Below are 13,566 nucleotides of genomic sequence, written 5' to 3' on the forward strand. Positions count from 1 at the left end.
CATGCGCACAAGAGCTAGTATGATCCCTTTGCTCGCTCACGGAACTCTGCTGACGATACTCGCGGCAGTACGCTAAATTCCACTTCATATTACTTTTTGTCGTACAAAAAAAAAAAAAAAAAAAACTCGAACGTTGCTTAAATGATTTTTCTTTGAAGGTTCTTAGATTCTGAGTAAATATGAATCTCCAATTCTGTTATTCTTAATTTTGCGACAGCTTCAACGATTCCACGTCGAAGTTCAAAACTATACAGCATGAAAATGTTGGTAACATACTTCCAGAAGTAGCAAAAGAAAAAAGAAATTTATTAACGTTTGGAAAACTGCCTCAACAAGAGTATAACAATTACTCAGCGGTATGATGATAAAAACTCTTTCAGAAAAAAAATCACAATAAGAGATAAGAAAAACGAAACAACCTACTCTTATCATCGACAATGCGCGATGACGTCACACTATCATCTATTGTGCCGAGATAAAACAATTATTTTGTCAGGCACGAGCTCTGACTAGATCATCAATTAATCATGAGAACGATTGTGTAAGAGTTACAAAGAATATCGTAAACAAAACACTAGAGCATTTGTGTTTCGTGTCAGTGCTATGGACTTTCTCGTTTTATTCTTAATAATGTTGTCAATACTACCAGGCACGCTGATTCTGCAATAGCTTAACTTTAGATACAGCGTTATTAAAGGGGCTCAATTTCCAATAGCTCTCTTCTAATCAATCACACCTTTGTCAAGGCTGATGGATTCACTTTAATATTCTCACTTAGGGACAACTGTATCACATTTTGATTCAAGCTGCTGCATCATATACCGTCGCTTCCATTACGAAATCTGGACCAGCATTTCGCCAAGTAATAAAACAACAGCAGCAAGAATAGCAACTACCAACTGTTTTTGGGCTACTGAAGCAATTCAATAACGTAGCGCTTATGTACCACGAATTTTTACTCGAAAAAAAACCTGAGTTTCAGTATAAATTTTTACAGGTTTCTCTTGTAATAATAATAATAATAATAATAATAATAATAATAATAATAATAATAATAATAATAATATAAAATAATAATATTATTAATTTTTTTTTATTATTATTATTATTATTATTATTATTATTATTATTATTATTATTATTATTATTATAATACGCAAACTATCGGGATGGTAAAAATATTGTGAACAAGGTTAACAGAACTCAACACGAGGTACGTTGGTTAAAACTTTGAAAACAATGGATGTAAATCTCTCTCTCTCTCTCTCTCTCTCTCTCTTCTCTCTCTTCTCTCTCTGGCTCTCTCTCTCCTCTCTCTCTCTCTCTCGGGAAAGGAATGCATTTATACAAACTTTCGTTCATATATTATGGTCGTTTTGTGATCCAAACTTCGACGCTCCATCTGGGAGAGTTTAGGATCGAAATATAGGAAAAATAGTGAGAATACCGGAATGACTGACAGTGAAAATGTAACGTTGTACACAAAGGAATGATGATAATGATAAACTTCCTCTTTTGGGGATTTGAACCGCTGACCTATGATTTACCACTGACCTGGTAAATCACAAGAGAATGTTTGATTTTATCACCTGCTTCCATGCAATATATATTAATAATATAATAATAATAATAATAATAATAATAATAATAATAATAATAATAATAATAATAATAATAATAATAAATAATTGTGTGGCGCCGTGGAGGAGTGGGTTAGTCGTCAATAGACTTAAGTCAAGTTAAGCAACATTGGGGCTGGTCAGTAGTTGGATGGGTGACCGCTCTCCTCCGGCGTTGATTCCTTGGGAAAGGAATCAGAGGATCTTTACATAATTTCCTCAGTTCTAACTCAGCTGTTAAATGAAGTAACCCCTCTATCCCACCCACCTGATGGGGTAGGGGTCCAGCTATGGGTTTAAATAGCAAAACTCAGCAATGATGGAAAGAAATGAAGGAATAAACGACAACGACGTAAATGGAACCTCTGGCAACAGAGGAGCTTCGTCCGGCAACCAGGTATTCAAACCATTGAAGGGGAAGACGGTCAGGTACTTGGAGGTCGTCATCCAGCAACTGATCACCACAACGACAATAATCAACAGCCTGAGATTGGAGCTACAGAGGCAAAAGGAAGAAATGGCCAAGAGAAGAAAATAAGGAAATATGGAGATGCACATCAGAAGCAACCCCACGGAGAGAGGATATATTGGTCAACATCTGGAATGAGAGGAATACACCCCCCAATCAGAGCAGAGGCTGGCAGACCAAGTAAGGAACATAAAGAAAAAGAACTGGCTCTCCCCAACAGAAAGAGAAGAACTGGAAAGGGAAATGTCACACGACAACGAATTACACGAAGACGAACTGAGAGACGATGCCACAGAAGACGACAGGGAGGATGAGGTATCAAACAAACGACACACGAAGAAACACCGACGAAAGTAACAGAGAGGACGGAATGGGTAGAAAAGATCAGACAATGGATGGAGCCAGATACAGAGAGAACAAAGATCCCTCCATGAAAGCCTACAACACCAAGAAATTATTTAGGGAGAAAACAAGTGAGGTCAATGAAATAATGGGCATAATACAGACCACCAGTATCACAGAAACAAATAACTTGACATATGCAGGAGCAAGATTAGTAGCAGAACTGATGGGGATTCGAACACCAACACCACCAGCACAACCAACCCAACAGAAACCAAAAACAGCAACCTCCTTGGAAAAGGCGCCTGGAAAAGCAAATCATGGTGATGAGATCTGACTTGAGTAAACTGAAAGAGATGGCAGAAAAAAGGGCTAAGAAGCAAGAAAAACAAGGGAGGAACTCAACGAGAAATACAAATTACAAGAGAGGGGACTAAACAGCACCATAGAAGATGTAAAACAGAGGCTTAAGGCCAAAGCACATAAGATCCAACGGTACATGAACAGGAATAAGGGATACCAACAGAACAAACTATTCGGAACCCACCAAAAAAGACCATACAGCCAACTAAGAGGGGAAGACAACCACCCAGAAATTCCTGAAGCCGAACCAAGTAAGAGAGACTGGGAAAACATATGGAGCAATCCGGTATCACACAACAAACATGCAACATGGCTCCAGGAAGTCAAGGAAGAAGAAACAGGGAGAATAAAACAAAGATTCACAGACATCACGACAGACACAGTCAGACACACTAAAGAAAATGCCAAACTGGAAAGCCCAGGTCCCGATTGAAGTCCATGGATACTGGCTCAAAACTTCAAGGCCCTACACCCACGAATAGCAGAACAACTCCAGCATTGTATCTCAAATCACCAAGCACCCAAATGGATGACCACAGGAAGAACATCCTTAGTACAAAAAGACAAGAGTAAGGGAAATATAGCCAGTAACTACAGGCCTATCACCTGCCTACCAATAATGTGGAAGTTACTAACAGGTATCATCAGTGAAAGGCTATACAACTACCTAGAGGAGACAAACACCATCCCCCACCAACAGAAAGGCTGCAGAAGGAAGTGTAGGGCCACAAAAGACCAGCTCCTGATAGACAAAATGGTAATGAAGAACAGTAGGAGAAGGAAAACCAACCTAAGCATGGCATGGATAGACTATAAGAAAGCCTTCGACATGATACCACACACATGGCTAATAGAATGCCTGAAAATATATGGGGCAGAGGAAAATACCATCAGCTTCCTCAAAAATACAATGCGCAAATGGAATACAATACTTACAAGCTCTGGAATAAGACTAGCAGAGGTTAATATCAGGAGAGGATCTTCGGGCGCTCACTGTCCCCCACCTACTCTGTAGTAGCCATGATTTCCCATGACAAAAGTACTACAGAAGATGGATGCCGGGTACCAACTCAAGAAAAGAGGCAACAGAATCAACCATCTGATGTTCATGGACGACATCAAGCTGTATGGTAAGAGCATCAAGGAAATAGATACCCTAATCCAGACTGTAAGAATTGTATCTGGGGACATCAGGATGGAGTTTGGAATAGAAAAATGCGCCTTAGTCAACATACAAAAAGGCAAAGTAACGAGAACTGAAGGGATAAAGCTACCAGATGGGAGCAACATCAAACACATAGATGAGACAGGATACAAATACCTGGGAATAATGGAAGGAGGAGATATAAAACACCAAGAGATGAAGGACACGATCAGAACAAAGAATATATGCAGAGACTCAAGGCGATACTCAAGTCAAAACTCAACGCCGGAAATATGATAAAAGCCATAAACACATGGGCAGTGCCAGTTATCAGATACAGCGCAGGAATAGTCGAATGGACGAAGGCAGAACTCCGCAGCATAGATCAGAAAACAGGAAACATAGACAATACACAAAGCACTACACCCAAGAGCAAATACGGACAGACTATACATAACACGAAAGGAAGGAGGGAGAGGACTACTAAGTATAGAGGACTGCGTTAACATCGAAAACAGAGCACTGGGGCAATATCTAAAAACCAGTGAAGACGAGTGGCTAAAGAGTGCATGGGAAGAAGGACTAATAAAAGTAGACGAAGACCCAGAAATATACAGAGACAGGAGAAAGACAGAAAGAACAGAGGACTGGCACAACAAACCAATGCACGGACAATACATGAGACAGACTAAAGAACTAGCCAGCGATGACAATTGGCAGTGGCTACAGAGGGGAGAGCTAAAGAAGGAAACTGAAGGAATGATAACAGCGGCACAAGATCAGGCCCTAAGAACCAGATATGTTCAAAGTACGATAGACGGAAATAACATCTCTCCCATATGTAGGAAGTGCAATACGAAAAATGAAACCATAAACCACATAGCAAGTGAATGCCCGGCACTTGCACAGAACCAGTACAAAAAGAGGCATGATTCAGTGGCAAAAGCCCTCCACTGGAGCCTGTGCAAGAAACATCAGCTACCATGCAGTAATAAGTGGTACGAGCACCAACCTGAGGGAGTGATAGAAAACGATCAGGCAAAGATCCTCTGGGACTATGGTATCAGAACGGATAGGGTGATACGTGCAAACAGACCAGACGTGACGTTGATTGACAAAGTCAAGAAGAAAGTATCACTCATTGATGTCGCAATACCATGGGACACCAGAGTTGAAGAGAAAGAGGGTGGGAAAAAATGGATAAGTATCAAGATCTGAAAATAGAAATAAGAAGGATATGGGATATGCCAGTGGAAATCGTACCCATAATCATAGGAGCACTAGGCACGATCCCAAGATCCCTGAAAAGGAATCTAGAAAAACTAGAGGCTGAAGTAGCTCCAGGACTCATGCAGAAGAGTGTGATCCTAGAAACGGCACACATAGTAAGAAGAGTGATGGACTCCTAAGGGGGCAGGATGCAACCCGGAACCCCACACTATAAATACCACCCAGTCGAATTGGAGGACTGTGATAGAGCAAAAAATAATAATAATAATAATAATAATAATAATAATAATAATAATAATAATAATAATAATAATAAACAATGTAAAACGGATATCTCAAATTCAAGTTTCCTCTACAGATTTCACTAGAAAAATATAAAATAAAACAATGTTGATAGATAACTAACTGTTATGAAAAATAAAGAAAAAAATAAGTCCTCTATGACAATCAAACCAGGGATAACAGTGATTTATGCTCTCCCACCCTGTCACTCACCTGGGCAACTGGTTCCATTCTACCAAGCACCTACCAGTACCTTGGTAGTTACCCTTTTCAGTTTCGAAATTATACTTTTATCTTTTTTTTCGGTCTTACATACGTAGTCCTTGTTTCATAAAATGCAAGATTTTTAAAAACTTGTTTCTTGAATTATACCAGAAATTTTTTTTCACAATATATACTTCATACTTCAACTTCATTACGACGCGAATACTTTTTATTTCATTTCTTTGATTACATATTTTACTTAAGAGACTTCGGCTTAAAAGTTTTTATGCGAATGTTCACAGGTTACAATCATGTCCACGAAAACTATGAACATTATTTTCTTTATATTAATTCTTAGTTGTAGACTGTGTTCTCCCTCCTCACTTGTAATCCTTATCCTCATGTTCTTGGTTAAAACTTTTAAAATGTACTTTAGTTTCTTTCAGCCCTCAACGATTAAGTTAAACACTTTGTTGTTGCTAATTCTTTAAATAACTGAATCCAACTTGGAAGCGACAAACTTTCCGTACGGATGAAGAAAGTTTCGATTCTGGAAAAACAGGAGCAAGAAAAGAATTTCTAAGCTCGGTAGCTGGCTTGCTATCCGAGGATTATAGCTTAGCTTTGCACAGACTTAATGTGAGAAGGGGTGGCTTGTTTCGTATCACAAAATTTTTCCCATCAAAATGGGAACTGAAACAGTCTTGAACTTATATTGGGGCAGCATAAATAATTTACCCAGACTGCAAGAGTCTATTACCATATGATTTTTTTAACTTACAGACGCTGAGTCCATTTTTTATGTCATTGTCTTTTTCGTGTGTGTGTGTGTGTGTGTGTGTGTGTGTGTGTAAACAAAAGACAACAACGGTTCCAGCCTAATTTTGAATTTTCAGTTGCAAACGTAAACAAATACAATTCAAATACACAGATCACAGCTTTCCCACAGCTTATTAAAGAGGTAATTCATCATCCCTTCAAGTTTTTGAGAGCTCTCTCTCTCTCTCTCTCTCTCTCTCTCTCTTTTCATTTACGTAATTTTTATAGTTTAATACGTCCCAATTTTGATGTATACAGTTGACTTGCTTTAGCCTTGAGATGTCAGCAGCTACAAGACCTTCAACTTATTCGCATCGTTATTTGTCAGTTACGCGACCCGGAAGCCAATTTCTGTTGTGCATACTAAAGCGTAATAAGTACATAGACTTTGAAATGTAATAATCAAAAGAAAACTACTCATCGTCTTGAATACGTATCATATCGTTGTGATCATCATTATTTTAGTAATCTAATGTAATCCTAATTCTGATTTTCAAAACGCCCTTGAACGCCGTAAGTCATTTCCTCTTTCATTTTCAATTCCGTTTTTCACTTCAGTCACTCTTTTTTTCTAATTCTTTTCCAACTCTTATATGTCCATAATTTACTCTTCTATTTGCCATTTTTATATTCTTTTCTACTCTTTCGTTTCCATCTCACTTTTTCAATAGTTTTCCTACTGCTTGTTTTTGGCTAATTCGATCTCCGTTGATTTCTCCACAATTTACTTTTCATTCCTTTTCCCCTTCCTTTGTTGGCGTACTTTCCAGTTTTAGTTCTGTCAATACTTTTCCCTTTCTTACTTTCCCATCACTTTTCACGTTCATTTTTTATTCATATTCTGATTTTTATTTAGCATTTTCACTGTTTTCTTGTTTATTTTAAATTTTAATTTCGCTCATTCTCTTACTATGTCCTTTTTCAGCCCCGACTTTTGTTCCTTTGTAATTAATTATTCTTTCATTTCCCTTCAAACTTTCCCATTTCATTTTCCAGCTTCTAAATTTTTTATTATCTTATTCTCCACTTTTATTTTCATTTACTGCTCCTTTTTTGGCACTTCCAAAGGTTGAAATGTCCTTATCTAAGTTATTGGCAAACTGGAAAGGGAGAAGAAGAGGAAGAAAGATTACCTGTTTGAGAAGTCAGGGGAAAACAGAAAGAGGAGGTAAGATGAAATTAATGTAGGAAACCTGAAATCACGACTATTCTAACTCTTAAGTCCTAAAAATTCTCAATAACCCTTTGGATTTTGAGGAAATGATAAGCACGAAATTGGAAAAAAAATCAGGGAATTCTAGACGAAATAATTCCTACAAACTTTCAATAACCCTTTGGATTTTCTGACAATGATTACCTCGGAATTTTGGATCAACTTGCAGGTCTAGACGTAACCAATTAATTTTCAGTAACCCGCTAGATTTCGAGATAACGATACTCTCAGATTTTTGAAAAGCTTTGATAACCTGGACGAGGGCACTCCGGAAATTTCCTACAGCCCTCTGGAATTTAGGATAATAATCAGGAAATTCTGTGAAACCCTCGAATTCTGGATGAGGTAAATTCAAAACGTTTTCAATATCCATTTGGGTTTTAAGATTTTGATAATCACGGAATTCTGACCAGCCAATGGGTTTCCAGACGCATGTAATCTAAAAATTTGCAATAGAACTCTAGACTTCGAAGCATTCCTGAATTTTCATCAGCCTTTGAGATTCCAGGTGAGGGCAATAAAGAAATTTTCAGCATCACTAAGGAATTTAAGATAGTGATAATCGCGAGGGTCTGCAGTAACCGTCAGCATTTTGGAACGAGTGCAGTCCAGAAAATTTCAACCTTTGGAATTTCAGGTAATACAATCAGGGAAATTTCGAGAAAGCTGGAGGATTCTGGACTGCGTAATTCAATATGTTGCTGAACAGCCTTTTGGATTTAGTGAAAATAATAAACTCGAAATTCTGAAGCGACTATTGGGATTTTGGACGAGGGCAGTCTAGAAACTTGCAAAAACCCTTTGGATCTTGAGACAAAGATAATCATGAAATTTTGAAGCAACCTTTGTTGATTCTGGACAAGGGTAACCCATAAACTTTGAAAAACATTTGGATCTTGAAATTTCGGGCAACGTTTGAGAAAATGGATTAGGATAATCCAGAAATTTTACATTATGGTTTTTTTTATATTGATTAGAAAATTGTGAGAAATACGGATTCTTAAATAAAGCAGGAAGTCCAGAAACTTTCGACCACCTTTCGGATTTTGAAATAATAACCAAGAAATTTTTACGTAATCTTTAGGACTGCGGATAAAAGCAATCCAAAACTTATATCATAATAAAAAAAATTTCGAGTAACATTTAGGATTTTGGACGAGGGCAATTCGGAATTCTCCAACAACCCTTCGGACTTTGTCGGAATTCTCCAACAACCCTTTTGTCTTTGTCGGAAATCTTCAACAACCCTTCTGACTTGAGTCGGACATCTCCAACAACCCTTCTGATTTAAGTCGGAAATCCCCAACAACCCTTCGATTTCGTCGGATATCTCTAGCAACCCATTTGACTTTGTGGGAAATCTCCAACAACCCTTCTGACTTTGTCGGAAATCTCCAACTAACTTTTCGACTTTGTCGGAAATCTCCGAAAATCCTTCTGACTTTTCCAGAAATCTCCAACAACCATTTAGATCTTGACGGAAATTCCAAGAACCCTTTGGACTTTGTCAAAAATCTCCAACAACCCTTATGATTTTGCCGGAAATCTCCAAGAACCCTTTGGACTTTGTCAGAAATCTCCAACAACCCTTTGGACTTTGTGGGAAATCTCCAACAACCCTTATGGTTTTGCCGGAAATCTCCAAGAACCCTTTGGACTTTGTCAGAAAATCTCCAACAGCCCTTATATTGATTTTGCCGGAAATCTCCAACAACCCTTTGGACTTTGTGGGAAATCTCCAAGAAGCCTTATGGTTTTGCCGGAAATCTCCAAGAACCCTTTGGACTTTGTCAGAAATCTCCAACAACCATTATGATTTTGCCGGAAATCTCCAACAAACCTTCTGACTTTGTCGGAAATCTACAACAAACCTCCTAACTTTGTCGGAAATCTACAACAACCCTCCTAACTTTGTCAGAAATCTCCAACAACCCTTCTGACTTTGTCGGAAATCTTCAACAACCCTTCTGACTTTGTCGGAAATCTTCAACAACCCTTCTGACTTTGTCGGAAATCTCCAACAACCCTTCTGACTTTGTCGGAAATCTCCAACAACCCTTCTGACTTTGTCGGAAATCTCCAACAACCCTTCTGACTTTGTCGGAAATCTTCAACAACCCTCCAACTTTGTCGGAAATCTCCAACAACCCTTCTGACTGTCGGAAATCTTCAACAACCCTCCTCGCTTTGTCGGAAATCTACAACAACCCTCCTCGCTTTGTCGGAAATCTACAACAACCCTTCAAATTTCTCTGATTCCACGTTGGCAAGCGATGAATCGAAATTGAGAGGAAGGTAGAATCCCTCGGACATTAACACACAGATGATATCAAACGTCATACCAAAACACCAGAAAAAAAAAGAAGAAATATGCATACTGCCAGCTCATGAGCATTCTGGGAATAGTCAATTACTGCAACAACCAGCGTCTCTCTACTGAACTTCTTTCGTTCTGTTTGCTCTGTTTGTTTACCTCCAGGAAATCGACGATTTATAGCAAAGCAAAAGGCGCTAAACCGCACTCACATCGCCGCTGCTTCGATGAAAATGCCGGGATTTATAGCGAATGTCAATCGTAAATTTTGCCGATGTCACCGCAGGTCCAGCGTAAATATATGAATTTGCCTCCATGATGGCGTTTGAATTTCTTACTTGGGGTTACTATTATCATCATTATTATTATCAATTTTACAAATGCGCATAAATTCGTATAGAACATGAAAAAAGGCCACTAATTTTTAGGTAAGCTTTAACCGAACAGAATGTCAATATTTGATAGGAAAAAACGCAATAAAAGAGAAATGTATAAACCACTGATGACAATAAAGAAACAAACCTAGCCAAATACGTGCATATATATATACATATATATATATATATATATATATATATATATATATATATATATATATATATATATATATATATAAATATATATATATATGCATGTGTGTGTGTGTGTCGAGAAATACACAAACAAAATAATAAAACAATATATACACATATGTTGAGAAATATAAAAAGAAAATAATAAAACAAAGGTCACGGCGCTTTCATGTGTCTGGAGGTTGTCGAATGAACGTGACTTTTTCAAGGTTAAGATCACCTAATAACGTATTTCTCCTAAACAAAACGGCGCGTTTTTGAGCAACAGCAGTCTGCTTGGATGTCCGTCGTTTCAGCAACGCTAAACCATCGCTTTGATAAATAAATCGGTATGATTTATAATAATTGCCAAAATCTGCATTTTCTCTGAACAAAGGAAATTCTCTTAGCCACACCTGAGGAACCTCACAGTAACATTTCAATCAGACAAATAATAAACTTTTTAAAGCAGGTTTTAATTGTACTTCTATCAGAGTCAACAACATTTTGAAAATGGAGCAATCTCATTTTAGTGATCATAAAGTAAAAAATTAGCTATCTAGTTTTATTCTTATTTTATACATGTCATTTCCTGAGATAAAAAAAATAATAAATGTCTTTTGTAAATACATGTGTATGTATTAATCTAACGTATGTGGCTCATAGCTGGGACAAAAGAATCGATTCGATTCAATTCAATACATCAGATGGATTAGGTATTCCAATTTTCACATATATAGCCTCGTGTAATATTGGGTAAATAATCATAATTAACAATCGACAAAACCTTCAAAAGTTAGAATAACTTTTAATGAGTAATAAGAGGCATAACTTGAGAAAAAAGCTTCAGAGGAATTTATGTTCATGATCAAATCTCATTCCATATTAACAATAAAATCCTGCACTCGTGCGTTTATAATTGTGCCATTGAAACGACTCCTTCGGGACTACTAACCAAAAGCCCCAAAAGGACATAATGAAAACCTATGTTTCTCATTAACGTATTCGCTCTTTCATTTTCATTTCTTATGTCGTCTAGCATAAATGTAGTCAGTTTTAGTTAATAGTACGATTCACCTCTAAATGAAACAAAAAACAAAATTTGTTTATAAAAAAATCTGTCACACTAACTTCGTCATTATTCGACTTGTGAATTCAGAAGACTATAGTAGATTCACATCAGCCGTGCATTTGATGTCTAAGCCAGTCCCTTACGACGCTCCTCATTGGCTGTTGATAAGCCAGTCACAGGGCTGGAAACTCAGTCTCTCTCGAGAGTTCACATAGGCAGACGGTATGTTCCATCTCTTCTGAAGTATACGTCTTTCAGGAGAGGTGGAACATACATCCTACCTATGTGAACTCTCTCGAGAGAGACTGAGATATTCCAACCCTGTGATTGGCTTATCAACAGCCAATCAGCCTCCCAAAGGAAGTTGCGCAATTGGAACGTCAGAAGTTCAAGCGAAGGTTAATACACTACTTCCCTAATACTGTTCTCATTGCATTTCAGCATCTTTATCTAATTGTTACTTTATTATTCTCATTCTTTTAAATAATTGGTATCTCTTCTTTCTGTATTTCCCTTTATCTCCTTTTACTACTTCCTAATGAACACCATATTCTTTGGAAGCTTGAATTTCAAGTCAATAGCACCTGAGGGCTTGTTCCATATGAATAGGTTTCATCTTCTTTATATAATAATAATAATAATAATATAATAATAATAATAATAATAATAATATTATTATTATTATTATTTGGCGGATCCATTACACTTGGCAATGAACAAGACCTTTGTCACAGCAAAGAACGATGTGATTGTTAGGGAATGTTATCGCCAGTTCAAAGGACAATAGTACCACCATCTAGGAGCATAAATTATATGGAATGGACACCGGGTCTTCATTAATGCTCTGAATTTAATGTCCTATTCTTTTAATGTTTAAGCGGTGCCGTTTACGACACTGAACGTCCAGTTTCGTTACAAAGAGTTACAAGGATTAGAATGCCTCAAAGACTTGTTATTCCATCCGAGGAGACATCATGCGCTCACTTATCTCTAGGTTGCCCGATTCGTTTCATGAAGATTTCTATTATCTTTTATAATGAATGCTACCAAATTTTTGTTTGAGTGTTCAAAGAAAACAAAAAAAGTTTTAGTGGTCTGTTGAACCAATCTCTGAAAAAATTATCTTCAGCAATTTTATCCAGCAAAATAAAGCGTAATTAACAAACACATAAAAAATTTATTCAAACTTCATATTCAAACTTCTTACGTTCATCAGATTTTTCGATGACTGATGATAAGAGTAATAATGATAGTAACATTTGCAACCATGAAAACATTTTACTTAATGCAACATATATACGTGATAACTCTGCAAATGAATGGAGCTCTTTGAAGAACAACAGAATGTTGCAAAAACATCCTTTATTTCTTTATATTAGCTAATATATTTGTTATTATCATTATTCGAACCATGTATACAGTCAATTTATTAACAAGCCTACTAACTAGCTGATCTAACCAAAATAATAAGGTAACCAAATATGAACAAGAGAAAAAAAGAACGCCATGAGACGAGAAATATAATGAAAAATCACGAAGGTAACAATTGAAAAAACAAGTCAATAAATGATAGAATGCACGGAAAGATCAAAGACAAAAAATAAAGCAGTAACGTTTCTTATGATAACCAACTTTTCTTAGGTACGTAATCCGTTATACTCCACTATTCCATAACCAATTGCTAGACGAATAATCATATTAATCGTTCTTTTAATTTATTCATAAAAAGTATCGTTCCAGATTGGCATAATATTTAGATTGACAATCAAAAATTCTGGTCGTTTTCTACTGATGACGAAGGAAAGTTGCATGAAATTATGGTTTCCCTTATTTTCAATGACATTTCACAAAAAACTATAAGTGCATTAATAAATAACTAAATCAGTAAAACAGAAGCAATTAAATAATGAAAGTGATGTTCGAGCGTGAGCTAGGAATGTTTTT

The sequence above is a fragment of the Macrobrachium nipponense genome, chromosome 6 (genome assembly GCF_015104395.2).
Source record: "Macrobrachium nipponense isolate FS-2020 chromosome 6, ASM1510439v2, whole genome shotgun sequence".
In the NCBI taxonomy this organism is placed as follows: Eukaryota; Metazoa; Arthropoda; class Malacostraca; order Decapoda; family Palaemonidae; genus Macrobrachium; species Macrobrachium nipponense.